This window comes from Chiloscyllium punctatum, chromosome 3 (assembly GCF_047496795.1).
Source record: "Chiloscyllium punctatum isolate Juve2018m chromosome 3, sChiPun1.3, whole genome shotgun sequence".
Lineage (NCBI taxonomy): Eukaryota > Metazoa > Chordata > Chondrichthyes > Orectolobiformes > Hemiscylliidae > Chiloscyllium > Chiloscyllium punctatum.
In genome coordinates, this window is record NC_092741.1 from 5,955,895 (window position 1) to 5,971,376 (window position 15,482).

Sequence of the window (15,482 nt, forward strand, 5' to 3'; positions counted from 1 at the left end):
GAATCCCCCCACCGTGTCACTGAGACACACACAGTGAGAGAGGGAATCCCCCCACCGTGTCACTGAGACACACACACAGTGAGAGAGGGAATCCCCCCACCGTGTCACTGAGACACACACACAGTGAGAGAGGGAATCCCCCACCATGTCACTGAGACACACACACAGTGAGAGAGGGAATCCCCCCACCGTGTCACTGAGACACACACACAGTGATAGAGGGAATCCCCCACCGTGTCACTGAGACACACACACAGTGAGAGAGGGAATCCCCCACCGTGTCACTGAGACACACACAGTGAGAGAGGGAATCCCCCACCGTGTCACTGAGACACAGTGAGAGAGGGAAACCCCCACCGTGTCACTGAGACACAGTGAGAGAGGGAATCCCCCACCGTGTCACTGAGACACACAAAGTGAGAGAGGGAATCCCCCACCGTGTCACTGAGACACACACAGTGAGAGAGGGAATCCCCCCACCGTGTCACTGAGACACACACACAGTGAGAGAGGGAATCCCCCCACCGTGTCACTGAGACACAGTGAGAGAGGGAATCCCCCACCGTGTCACTGAGACACACACAGTGAGAGAGGGAATCCCCCACCGTGTCACTGAGACACACACAGTGAGGGAGGGAATCCCCCACCGTGTCACTGAGACACACACAGTGAGGGAGGGAATCCCCCACCGTGTCACTGAGACACACACAGTGAGAGAGGGAATCCCCCACCGTGTCACTGAGACACACACAGTGAGAGAGGGAATCCCCCACCGTGTCACTGAGTCACACACAGTGAGAGAGGGAATCCCCCCACCGTGTCACTGAGACACACACACAGTGAGAGAGGGAATCCCCCCACCGTGTCACTGAGACACACACACAGTGAGAGAGGGAATCCCCCACCGTGTCACTGAGACACACACACAGTGAGAGAGGGAATCCCCCCACCGTGTCACTGAGACACACACACAGTGATAGAGGGAATCCCCCACCGTGTCACTGAGACACACACACAGTGAGAGAGGGAATCCCCCACCGTGTCACTGAGACACACACAGTGAGAGAGGGAATCCCCCACCGTGTCACTGAGACACAGTGAGAGAGGGAAACCCCCACCGTGTCACTGAGACACAGTGAGAGAGGGAATCCCCCACCGTGTCACTGAGACACACACAGTGAGAGAGGGAATCCCCCACCGTGTCACTGAGACACACACAGTGAGAGAGGGAATCCCCCCACCGTGTCACTGAGACACACACACAGTGAGAGAGGGAATCCCCCACCGTGTCACTGAGACACAGTGAGAGAGGGAATCCCCCACCGTGTCACTGAGACACAGTGAGAGAGGGAAACCCCCACCGTGTCACTGGGACACAGTGAGAGAGGGAATCCCCCACCGTGTCACTGAGACACAGTGAGAGAGGGAAACCCCCACCCTGTCACTGAGACACAGTGAGAGAGGGAATCCCCCCACCGTGTCACTGAGACACACACAGTGAGAGAGGGAATCCCCCACCATGTCACTGAGACACACACAGTGAGAGAGGGAATCCCCCACCGTGTCACTGAGACACACACAGTGAGTGAGGGAATCCCCCACCGTGTCACTGAGACACACACAGTGAGAGAGGGAATCCCCCACCGTGTCACTGAGACACAGTGAGAGAGGGAATCCCCCACCGTGTCACTGAGACACACACAGTGAGAGAGGGAATCCCCCACCGTGTCACTGAGACACACACAGTGAGGGAGGGAATCCCCCACCGTGTCACTGAGACACACACAGTGAGAGAGGGAATCCCCCACCGTGTCACTGAGACACACACAGTGAGAGAGGGAATCCCCCACCGTGTCACTGAGACACACACAGTGAGGGAGGGAATCCCCCACCGTGTCATTGCGACACACACAGTGAGAGAGGGAATCCCCCACCGTGTCACTGAGACACACACAGTGAGAGAGGGAATCCCCCACCGTGTCACTGAGACACACACAGTGAGAGAGGGAAACCCCACCGTGTCACTGAGACACAGTGAGAGAGGGAATCCCCCCACCGTGTCACTGAGACACACACAGTGAGAGAGGGAATCCCCCACCGTGTCACTGAGACACACACAGTGAGAGAGGGAATCCCCCACCATGTCACTGAGACACACACACAGTGAGAGAGGGAATCCCCCACCGTGTCACTGCGACACACACACAGTGAGAGAGGGAATCCCCCACCGTGTCACTGAGACACACACAGTGAGGGAGGGAATCCCCCACCGTGTCACTGAGACACACACAGTGAGAGAGGGAATCCCACCGTGTCACTGAGACACAGTGAGAGAGGGAATCCCCCACCGTGTCACTGAGACACAGTGAGAGAGAGAATCCCCCCACCGTGTCACTGAGACACACACACAGTGAGAGAGGGAATCCCCCCACCGTGTCACTGAGACACACACAGTGAGAGAGGGAATCCCCCCACCGTGTCACTGAGACACACACAGTGAGAGAGGGAATCCCCCCACCGTGTCACTGAGACACAGTGAGAGAGGGAATCCCCCACCGTGTCACTGAGACACACACAGTGAGGGAGGGAATCCCCCACCGTGTCACTGAGACACACACAGTGAGGGAGGGAATCCCCCACCGTGTCACTGAGACACACACAGTGAGGGAGGGAATCCCCCACCGTGTCACTGAGACACAGTGAGAGAGGGAATCCCCCACCGTGTCACTGAGACACACACAGTGAGAGAGGGAATCCCCCCACCGTGTCACTGAGACACAGTGAGGGAGGGAATCCCCCACCGTGTCACTGAGACACACACAGTGAGGGAGGGAATCCCCCACCGTGTCACTGAGACACAGTGAGAGAGGGAATCCCCCACCGTGTCACTGAGACACACACAGTGAGGGAGGGAATCCCCCACCGTGTCACTGAGACACAGTGAGAGAGGGAATCCCCCACCGTGTCACTGAGACACACACAGTGAGGGAGGGAATCCCCCACCGTGTCACTGAGACACACACAGTGAGAGAGGGAATCCCCCACCGTGTCACTGAGACACACACAGTGAGAGAGGGAATCCCCCACCGTGTCACTGAGACACACACAGTGAGAGAGGGAATCCCCCCACCGTGTCACTGAGACACACACACAGTGAGAGAGGGAATCCCCCACCGTGTCACTGAGACACAGTGAGAGAGGGAATCCCCCACCGTGTCACTGAGACACAGTGAGAGAGGGAAACCCCCACCGTGTCACTGGGACACAGTGAGAGAGGGAATCCCCCACCGTGTCACTGAGACACAGTGAGAGAGGGAAACCCCCACCCTGTCACTGAGACACAGTGAGAGAGGGAATCCCCCCACCGTGTCACTGAGACACACACAGTGAGAGAGGGAATCCCCCACCATGTCACTGAGACACACACAGTGAGAGAGGGAATCCCCCACCGTGTCACTGAGACACACACAGTGAGTGAGGGAATCCCCCACCGTGTCACTGAGACACACACAGTGAGAGAGGGAATCCCCCACCGTGTCACTGAGACACAGTGAGAGAGGGAGGGAATCCCCCACCGTGTCACTGAGACACACACAGTGAGAGAGGGAATACCCCACCGTGTCACTGAGACACACACAGTGAGAGAGGGAATCCCCCACCGTGTCACTGAGACACACACAGTGAGAGAGGGAATCCCCCACCGTGTCACTGAGACACAGTGAGAGAGGGAATCCCCCACCGTGTCACTGAGACACAGTGAGAGAGGGAAACCCCCACCGTGTCACTGGGACACAGTGAGAGAGGGAATCCCCCACCGTGTCACTGAGACACAGTGAGAGAGGGAAACCCCCACCCTGTCACTGAGACACAGTGAGAGAGGGAATCCCCCCACCGTGTCACTGAGACACACACAGTGAGAGAGGGAATCCCCCACCATGTCACTGAGACACACACAGTGAGAGAGGGAATCCCCCACCGTGTCACTGAGACACACACAGTGAGTGAGGGAATCCCCCACCGTGTCACTGAGACACACACAGTGAGAGAGGGAATCCCCCACCGTGTCACTGAGACACACACAGTGAGGGAGGGAATCCCCCACCGTGTCACTGAGACACACACAGTGAGAGAGGGAATCCCCCACCGTGTCACTGAGACACACACAGTGAGAGAGGGAATCCCCCACCGTGTCACTGAGACACACACAGTGAGGGAGGGAATCCCCCACCGTGTCATTGCGACACACACAGTGAGAGAGGGAATCCCCCACCGTGTCACTGAGACACACACAGTGAGAGAGGGAATCCCCCACCGTGTCACTGAGACACACACAGTGAGAGAGGGAAACCCCACCGTGTCACTGAGACACAGTGAGAGAGGGAATCCCCCCACCGTGTCACTGAGACACACACAGTGAGAGTGGGAATCCCCCACCGTGTCACTGAGACACACACAGTGAGAGAGGGAATCCCCCACCGTGTCACTGAGACACACACAGTGAGAGAGGGAATCCCCCACCATGTCACTGAGACACACACACAGTGAGAGAGGGAATCCCCCACCGTGTCACTGCGACACACACACAGTGAGAGAGGGAATCCCCCACCGTGTCACTGAGACACACACAGTGAGGGAGGGAATCCCCCACCGTGTCACTGAGACACAGTGAGAGAGGGAAACCCCCACCGTGTCACTGAGACACAGTGAGAGAGGGAATCCCCCACCGTGTCACTGAGACACACACAGTGAGGGAGGGAATCCCCCACCGTGTCACTGAGACACACACAGTGAGAGAGGGAATCCCCCACCGTGTCACTGAGACACACACAGTGAGAGAGGGAATCCCCCACCGTGTCACTGAGACACAGTGAGAGAGGGAATCCCCCACCGTGTCACTGAGACACAGTGAGAGAGAGAATCCCCCCACCGTGTCACTGAGACACACACACAGTGAGAGAGGGAATCCCCCCACCGTGTCACTGAGACACACACAGTGAGAGAGGGAATCCCCCCACCGTGTCACTGAGACACACACAGTGAGAGAGGGAATCCCCCACCGTGTCACTGAGACACACACAGTGAGGGAGGGAATCCCCCACCGTGTCACTGAGACACACACAGTGAGGGAGGGAATCCCCCACCGTGTCACTGAGACACAGTGAGAGAGGGAATCCCCCACCGTGTCACTGAGACACACACAGTGAGGGAGGGAATCCCCCACCGTGTCACTGAGACACAGTGAGAGAGGGAATCCCCCACCGTGTCACTGAGACACACACAGTGAGGGAGGGAATCCCCCACCGTGTCACTGAGACACACACAGTGAGAGAGGGAATCCCCCACCGTGTCACTGAGACACACACTCTGAGAGCTGTGTTACCTCCCTATTACTGTCTATTATGAAGTTGTGTGAGTTTGTGTTTGAGGTCCGTGTTGAGTTTCCTGTCAGCCACGTGTATATGACCCTGATGTTGCGGATTGCTCAGCCTTGTGTTTGATATTCTTTCCAGTAATTTATTCTCTGTCTGTGTCGAGTTTCGTGTTGCTTTGTGATTATCTGTGGGAGTTAGTATTAAGTGCTGTGGAAATTGCAGTGTTTGGATATATGAATGAAAGCCTTTATTAAACTCCTGCAGGTCAATCCAGGCTGTTTTGTTGTGAATGAAGTGAAGTTGAATCGCGGTCACTGGCTGTCTCACAGTCTGTGCAGGATACAATCATCACTGGCTGCCGTTTCATAATTCCCCTTTCGAATCATTTCCCCGGAGTCACGGGCTTCCCAACCTGCTCTCAGTTCCCCCAGGTCGCAGTAACAATCTCCAGGCTTCACATCGTCAGAAACCGCAGAAATCCTTTCACCCAGAACATTTCTGTTTTGTCTGCACACTACAATCCCTTACTCCCCCTCCCTATCTCTGTAACCCCCTCCAGCCCCTACTCCCCCTCCCTATCTCTGTAACCCCCTACAGCCCCTACACCGCCTCCCTATCTCTGTAACCCCCTCCAGCCCCTATACCCCCTCCCTATCTCTGTAACCCCCTCCCTATCTCTGTAACCCCCTCCAGCCCCTACTCCCCCTCCCTATCTCTGTAACCCCCACCAGCCCCTACACCCCCTCGCTATCTCTGTAACCCCCTCCAGCCCCTATACCCCCTCCCTATCTCGGTAACCCCCTCCAGCCCCTACACCCCCTCCCTATCTCTGTAACCCCCTCCAGCCCCTACACCCCCTCCCTATCTCTGTAACCCCCTCCAGCCCCTACACCCCCTCCCTATCTCTGTAACCCCCTCCAGCCCCTACACCCCCTCCCTATCTCTGTAACCCCCTCCAGCCCCTACACCCCCTCCCTATCTCTGTAACCCCCTCCAGCCCCTACACCCCCTCCCTATCTCTGTAACCCCCTCCAGCCCCTACACCCCCTCCCTATCTCTGTAACCCCCTCCAGCCCCTATAGCCCCTCCCTATCTCTGTAACCGACCCAATCGTAACCTCTGGTGCATCCCCTCCTTCCCATCGCTCAGCCATTGGGCGCCGTATGTTCAGCTGCCCCCCCGGGGGAGGGGGAGGGGTGTGCTGAGCTCAGTTAACCCCCTCCTTCAACATCTCCACTCTCTCTCTCTCCCCCTCTCGCTTTTCCATTCAGTCCAGCCCCTTCAAAAACCGACCCATTCGCTCTCGCTCTCCCGTGCTGGACTACGACCCGTGTGTGGCTGCTTGTCAAGTGCTGTCCGGAACTCCTCGGAGGTCCTGCCGCATCAGAGGCGCTATATCAACGCAAATTGGTCGTGTCGCTCAAAGCGTGTTGCGATGAAGCCGTGGACAGGGAGTGAACGAGACGGAGGGGTGGGTGGGTGGGGGGGGGAAAGACCATCGAGAGATTAGTTTGCCTTCTCCTGAGTTCCCACAATCCCCTCTTCGGTAACCCCTGTGATGGGTGTGTGTCAGTGTGTGCTCCCTGCGCTATACGGACTGTGTTCAATTTACACAATCCTCCTTTAACCCTTCGAAGATGTACTGTATTCATCAAATACATCTTTGTGTCTGTGCACAATTCAGGAAACAGATTTTGGAGTGTATTGAGCAAGCCATGACACATCAAGAGCATAATTAAGGCCGTTCGGCCCATTGAGTGCACTCTCCCATTCGATCATGTCTGCTAGTCAGTCCCACTTACCCGAACTCTCCCCCTATCCCTTCACTCCTTGCAAGATCAAAAATTCATCGATCGATATTGATACATAATGATTGATATCTCGATATCGAACCAGAGTCAATTTACCCAAATTTGAGGCACCGGGAGGGTCCAATAACTGAACAGACACCCCCCCCCACCCCAGTTCCCTTCAGGGGAAAGTGAGGACTGCAGATGCTGGAGTACCAGAGTTGAAAAATGTGGTGCTGGAAAAACGCAGCATCCGAGGAGCAGGAGAACCGACGTTTCGGGCATGATTCCCTGCTCCTCGGATTCTGCCTGGCCTGCCGCGCTTTTCCAGCACCACATTTTTCCGACCCAGTCCCCTTCAGCAGAGAGACCTCGGACGGTGGGCTCTCCCCCGCCACGCCTTGGCAGCATCTGCATTGATGTAGCGCCTCCCTCAGCACACAGCCCCTGGACCTGCCAGTCGGCGGCATTGGGTCAGGGGTCAACCCCCTTGCCCCGGGAGGCCAGCAACTTTCGGGCAGGCCGGCGAGCACCTTTCACCGAGTCGGCGGTGCTCCAGGTGCAGAGGATATCTGTGCGTGCCGGGGAGCAGACCGTGGAGCGTGGGCAAAACACTGCATCTTCCTCCCCACCCCCACCCCCCCCCCCCGCAACCTCCCCCAGACTCCCCTGACCAAGGCAGGAGACGTGAGACAGACTCTGCAGGTAATTAAACCACACAAGCATTACCGAGTGAATCTTTACTCCAGGCCTCATCGCTCGAGTTCAAATCGTTTTTATTTTCCACGGCTCAGGTTCATCTCATTTAAAAGTGGGTTATCGGGGAAGAGGGCCGAGACTTTAACTAAAGGTCTCCCGCCGCGTTGCGGAGCCTGGAATGCCTTCATTATGCCTTACCCCCAGAGGTTGGGAAGCGGGGAGGGGGAAAGAAAATTGCACATAAGAATCTTGCCAGTGGATAGGGATAGGTGGATGGGCCAAAGCACAGCAGACCAGAGTTTAACGTGGATGAGTGTGAGGTTAATCATTTTAGCTGGTGGGGGGGGGAGGGAGGGAATAGACAGGCAATTTTTGATCGAGGTGGAGAGAAACTTCAGTGCAGAGGAATCTGGGGCTCCTCGTATGGAATGCAGAGTAACGGCGATTATCTGAATTTCGGACGATCCCAACAATAGTTGGGTAAACTGTATTGTCCGAACATTCGATTACCCAAACCAAATACTCCAGGCCTAACTCTTTTGGATAATCGAGGTTCCTCTGGTACAGCAGGTAATAGACACGGCAATGTCATTGTCAGCTTAAAGAATTAACACCGGGAGGTGTTGCTGTAAATGGACAAGGTCCCTTCTTGTCCCTGCACTCCATTGTACAGCCTTGCACCCTTTACAGATAGAGGGCTGTCATTATATCAGAGGCAGTACAGAGCAAGTTCGTGAGATTGATCCCAGAGACGAAGAAACCATCTTATGAAGAGAGAGCGAGCAGTTCGGTCCGGCTCTGGGGTGTAGAAGGACGAGAGCGGGTCAGATTGAGGTAGGGTAAATCTTATATTATCCTGCACTGTTAGATCTCACGGAATACAGGGAGAACTCACCATTTGGAGACAGAACTGGCTCAAAGGTAGAAGACAGAGGGTGGTGGTGGAGGGTTGTTTTTCAGACTGGAGGCCTGTGACCAGTGGAGTGCCACAAGGATCGGTGCTGGGTCCTCTACTTTTTGTCATTTACATAAATGATTTGGATGTGAGCATAAGAGGTACAGTTAGTAAGTTTGCAGATGACACCAAAATTGGAGGCGTAGTGGACAGCGAAGAGGGTTACCTCAGATTACAACAGGATCTGGACCAGATGGGCCAATGGGCTGAGAAGTGGCAGATGGAGTTTAATTCAGATAAATGTGAGGTGCTGCATTTTGGGAAAGCAAATCTCAGCAGGATTTATACACTTAATGGTAAGGTCCTAGGGAGTGTTGCTGAACAAAGAGACCTTGGAGTGCAGGGTCATAGCTCCTTGAAAGTGGAGTCGCAGGTAGATAGGATAGTGAAGGCAGCGTTTGGTATGTTTTCCTTTATTGGTCAGAGTATTGAGTACAGGAGTTGGGAGGTCATGTTGTGGCTGTACAGGACATTGGTTAGGCCACTGTTGGAATATTGTGTACAATTCTGGTCTCCTTCCTATCGGAAAGATGTTGTCAAACTTGAAAGGTTCAGAAAAGATTTACAAGGATGTTGCCAGGGTTGGAGGATCTGAGCTACAGGGAGAGGCTGAACAGGCTGGGGCTGTTTTCCCTGGAGCGTCGGAGGCTGAGGGGTGACCTTATAGAGGTTTATAAAATTATGAGGGCCATGGATAGGGTAAATAGACAAAGTCTTTTCCCTGGGGTGGAGGGAGTCCAGAACTAGAGGGGCATAGGTTTAGGGTGAGAGGGGAAAGATATAAAAGGGACCTAAGGGGCAACGTTTTCACCCAGAGGGTGGTACGTGTATGGAATGAGCTGCCAGAGGATGTGGTGGAGGCTGGTACAATTACAACATTTAAGAGGCATTTGGATGGGTATATGAATAGGAAGGGTTTGGAGGGATATGGGCCGGGTGCTGGCAGGTGGGACTAGATTGGGTTGGGATATCTGGGTCAGCATGGAGGGGTTGGGCCGAAGGGTCTGTTTCCGCGCTGTCCATCTCTCTGACTCTGTGAGTGTTGGGAAGTTCCATGTGTCTCTCTGATCCTGCCCGATGATGGACCATTTCCGTTCCTCTGTAAGTCTGACTCTACCCCTCCATCTGACTCCTGACCACCCACCCCTCCCCAACCCAGCATTATAGAATTGGAAACGCACAATATACCTGTGTCTTACCCACCCCTCTGGGCAATTAGGGAGGGGTAATAATTGCTGGACCTAGTCAGTGCCACCCTCACCCTGACTGAATTCAACGGAATCCATGTTGAGACCATATTGCGTTGTCATGCCCATATAGCCTGGGCTTTTAGAAGAGTTTGAAACACAACTAAAGCGGGGGTGAACACCTCTAACCTCGCCCTTTAACCCCTTGACCCTTCCAGAGTTGCACCCATGGCCCCTCTCCCCTCCCAGCAGAGAGCAGAAGGGTGCAGTCTCACCACCAATAACCCCATTGCCATGGAGTGATGCCCACTCCCCCTTCCTGCTCGTTCCCCTCGCTCTCTGTGCCCCCTCACGGCGCTCCAGCTGGTGGTCATTGTCCAAGCAGCTGTGGATCGTCCCATGGGGCACGGGAGAACAGGATTCAGTCCCCAAATTCATCCCAACGTTGACCCTCCAGCCCCGGCAACATCCTGGGAAATCTTTTCGGAACCCTTCCCTTCAGGTAACAGGGACACCAGAATTGCACACTTCTTCAACCAATCCCATTGTCCTTCAGATACAACCAGGAGCTGAGGTTGACCATTCAGCCCCTCCAGCCTGCTAGCCCGGTCAATACCATTATGGCCACTCTCATCTCAGTTCGCAGCCCTCGCCCCATCATCCTGCAACCCCGTTACTGGTTAAACACCCAACTGTCTCCCCCTTAAATGTACTCTGTGTTCCAGCCTCCATCACATTCTGGGGGGTGGGGGGGTTGGTGGTTAGCGGGAGTGGGTCCCACAGATACCCCCACCCTTTGGGAGAAACCAATCGTCCACATCTCTGTTTTACGTTGGCCTTTATCCAAAGACAATAACCTTTCAATCCCGATACCCCCCCCCCCATGAGGACACACCCTCCCTATGCCAGCTCTGTTACAGAGTCATACAGATGGGAAACAGACCCTTCGGCCCAACCCGTCCATGCTGACCCAGATATCCCAACCCAATCTAGTCCCACCTGCCAGCACCCGGCCCCTATCCCTCCAAACCCTTCCTATTCATATACCCATCCGGCTACCTTTTAACTGTTGTAGTTGTACCAGCCTCCACCACATCCTCTGGCAGCTCATTCCATACACGTACCACCCTCTGGGTGAAAACGTTGCCCCTTAGGTCCCTTTAATATCACAAGACCATTTTCCTTTCCAAAGAGACACAGGTGGCATTTTCCAACAAGACACTATGGAATCACTGGATTCTGAATTCCAGACGTTTATTGAACTCAAATTACACTCTCTCTCATGTTGGCATTCAAACAGGACCATAGGTGGGGACTTGGGACAGGACACCTGAAAGAGGACCATCAGATCACCGGATCCCCTCACACACACAGTGAGCTGGGGATCCTTCCTGCTGTGTTTACTGTCTCACTCAGACACAGTGAGCTGGGGATCCTTCCTGCTGTGTTTACTGTCTCACTCGGACACAGTGAGCTGGGGATCCTTCCTGCTGTGTTTACTCTCTCACTCAGACACAGTGAGCTGGGGATCCTTCCTGCTGTGTTTACGGTCTCACTCGGACACAGTGAGCTGGGGATCCTTCCTGCTGTGTTTACTCTCTCACTCAGACACAGTGAGCTGGGGATCCTTCCTGCTGTGTTTACTGTCTCACTCAGACACAGTGAGCTGGGGATCCTTCCTGCTGTGTTTACGGTCTCACTCGGACACAGTGAGCTGGGGATCCTTCCTGCTGTGTTTACTGTCTCACTCGGACACAGTGAGCTGGGGATCCTTCCTGCTGTGTTTACTGTCTCACTCGGACACAGTGAGCTGGGGATCCTTCCTGCTGTGTTTACTGTCTCACTCGGACACAGTGAGCTGGGGATCCTTCCTGCTGTGTTTACTGTCTCACTCGGACACAGTGAGCTGGGGATCCTTCCTGCTGTGTTTACTGTCTCACTCAGACACAGTGAGCTGGGGATCCTTCCTGCTGTGTTTACTGTCTCACTCAGACACAGTGAGCTGGGGATCCTTCCTGCTGTGTTGACTGTCTCACTCAGACACAGTGAGCTGGGGATCCTTCCTGCTGTGTTTACGGTCTCACTCAGACACAGTGAGCTGGGGATCCTTCCTGCTGTGTTTACTCTCTCACTCAGACACAGTGAGCTGGGGATCCTTCCTGCTGTGTTTACTGTCTCACTCAGACACAGTGAGCTGGGGATCCTTCCTGCTGTGTTTACTGTCTCACTCGGACACAGTGAGCTGGGGATCCTTCCTGCTGTGTTTACTGTCTCACTCAGACACAGTGAGCTGGGGATCCTTCCTGCTGTGTTTACTGTCTCACTCGGACACAGTGAGCTGGGGATCCTTCCTGCTGTGTTTACTGTCTCACTCAGACACAGTGAGCTGGGGATCCTTCCTGCTGTGTTTACTGTCTCACTCGGACACAGTGAGCTGGGGATCCTTCCTGCAGTGTTTACTGTCTCACTCGGACACAGTGAGCTGGGGATCCTTCCTGCTGTGTTTACTGTCTCACTCAGACACAGTGAGCTGGGGATCCTTCCTGCTGTGTTTACGGTCTCACTCAGACACAGTGAGCTGGGGATCCTTCCTGCTGTGTTTACTGTCTCACTCGGACACAGTGAGCTGGGGATCCTTCCTGCTGTGTTTACGGTCTCACTCGGACACAGTGAGCTGGGGATCCTTCCTGCTGTGTTTACTGTCTCACTCGGACACAGTGAGCTGGGGATCCTTCCTGCTGTGTTTACTCTCTCACTCAGACACAGTGAGCTGGGGATCCTTCCTGCTGTGTTTACGGTCTCACTCAGACACAGTGAGCTGGGGATCCTTCCTGCTGTGTTTACTGTCTCACTCAGACACAGTGAGCTGGGGATCCTTCCTGCTGTGTTTACTGTCTCACTCGGACACAGTGAGCTGGGGATCCTTCCTGCTGTGTTTACTGTCTCACTCGGACACAGTGAGCTGGGGATCCTTCCTGCTGTGTTTACGGTCTCACTCAGACACAGTGAGCTGGGGATCCTTCCTGCTGTGTTTACTGTCTCACTCAGACACAGTGAGCTGGGGATCCTTCCTGCTGTGTTTACGGTCTCACTCAGACACAGTGAGCTGGGGATCCTTCCTGCTGTGTTTACTGTCTCACTCGGACACAGTGAGCTGGGGATCCTTCCTGCTGTGTTTACTGTCTCACTCAGACACAGTGAGCTGGGGATCCTTCCTGCTGTGTTTACTGTCTCACTCAGACACAGTGAGCTGGGGATCCTTCCTGCTGTGTTTACTCTCTCACTAAGACACAGTGAGCTGGGGATCCTTCCTGCTGTGTTTACTGTCTCACTCAGACACAGTGAGCTGGGGATCCTTCCTGCTGTGTTTACTCTCTCACTCGGACACAGTGAGCTGGGGATCCTTCCTGCTGTGTTTACTCTCTCACTAAGACACAGTGAGCTGGGGATCCTTCCTGCTGTGTTTACTATCTCACTCAGACACAGTGAGCTGGGGATCCTTCCTGCTGTGTTTACTGTCTCACTCAGACACAGTGAGCTGGGGATCCTTCCTGCTGTGTTTACTGTCTCACTCAGACACAGTGAGCTGGGGATCCTTCCTGTTGTGTTTACTGTCTCACTCAGACACAGTGAGCTGGGGATCCTTCCTGCTGTGTTTACGGTCTCACTCGGACACAGTGAGCTGGGGATCCTTCCTGCTGTGTTTCCTGTCTCACTCAGACACAGTGAGCTGGGGATCCTTCCTGCTGTGTTTACGGTCTCACTCGGACACAGTGAGCTGGGGATCCTTCCTGCTGTGTTTACTGTCTCACTCAGACACAGTGAGCTGGGGATCCTTCCTGCTGTGTTTACCGTCTCACTCGGACACAGTGAGCTGGGGATCCTTCCTGCTGTGTTTACTGTCTCACTCAGACACAGTGAGCTGGGGATCCTTCCTGCTGTGTTTACTGTCTCACTCAGACACAGTGAGCTGGGGATCCTTCCTGCTGTGTTTACTGTCTCACTCAGACACAGTGAGCTGGGGATCCTTCCTGCTGTGTTTACTGTCTCACTCAGACACAAGGAGCTGGGGATCCTTCCTGCTGTGTTTACTATCTCACTCAGACACAGTGAGCTGGGGATCGTTCCTGCTGTGTTTACTGTCTCACTCGGACACAGTGAGCTGGGGACCCTTCCTGCTGTGTTTACTATCTCACTCACACACAGTGAGCTGGGGATCGTTCCTGCTGTGTTTACTGTCTCACTCGGACACAGTGAGCTGGGGATCCTTCCTGCAGTGTTTACTGTCTCACTCAGACACAGTGAGCTGGGGATCCTTCCTGCTGTGTTTACTGTCTCACTCAGACACAGTGAGCTGGGGATCCTTCCTGCTGTGTTTACGGTCTCACTCAGACACAGTGAGCTGGGGATCCTTCCTGCTGTGTTTACTGTCTCACTCGGACACAGTGAGCTGGGGATCCTTCCTGCTGTGTTTACTCTCTCACTCAGACACAGTGAGCTGGGGATCCTTCCTGCTGTGTTTACGGTCTCACTCAGACACAGTGAGCTGGGGATCCTTCCTGCTGTGTTTACTGTCTCACTCAGACACAGTGAGCTGGGGATCCTTCCTGCTGTGTTTACTGTCTCACTCGGACACAGTGAGCTGGGGATCCTTCCTGCTGTGTTTACTGTCTCACTCGGACACAGTGAGCTGGGGATCCTTCCTGCTGTGTTTACGGTCTCACTCAGACACAGTGAGCTGGGGATCCTTCCTGCTGTGTTTACTGTCTCACTCAGACACAGTGAGCTGGGGATCCTTCCTGCTGTGTTTACGGTCTCACTCAGACACAGTGAGCTGGGGATCCTTCCTGCTGTGTTTACTGTCTCACTCGGACACAGTGAGCTGGGGATCCTTCCTGCTGTGTTTACTGTCTCACTCAGACACAGTGAGCTGGGGATCCTTCCTGCTGTGTTTACTGTCTCACTCGGACACAGTGAGCTGGGGATCCTTCCTGCTGTGTTTACTCTCTCACTAAGACACAGTGAGCTGGGGATCCTTCCTGCTGTGTTTACTGTCTCACTCAGACACAGTGAGCTGGGGATCCTTCCTGCTGTGTTTACTCTCTCACTCGGACACAGTGAGCTGGGGATCCTTCCTGCTGTGTTTACTCTCTCACTAAGACACAGTGAGCTGGGGATCCTTCCTGCTGTGTTTACTGTCTCACTCAGACACAGTGAGCTGGGGATCCTTCCTGCTGTGTTTACTGTCTCACTCAGACACAGTGAGCTGGGGATCCTTCCTGCTGTGTTTACTGTCTCACTCAGACACAGTGAGCTGGGGATCCTTCCTGTTGTGTTTACTGTCTCACTCAGACACAGTGAGCTGGGGATCCTTCCTGCTGTGTTTACGGTCTCACTCAGACACAGTGAGCTGGGGATCCTTCCTGCTGTGTTTCCTGTCTCACTCAGACACAGTGAGCTGGGGATCCTTCCTGCTGTG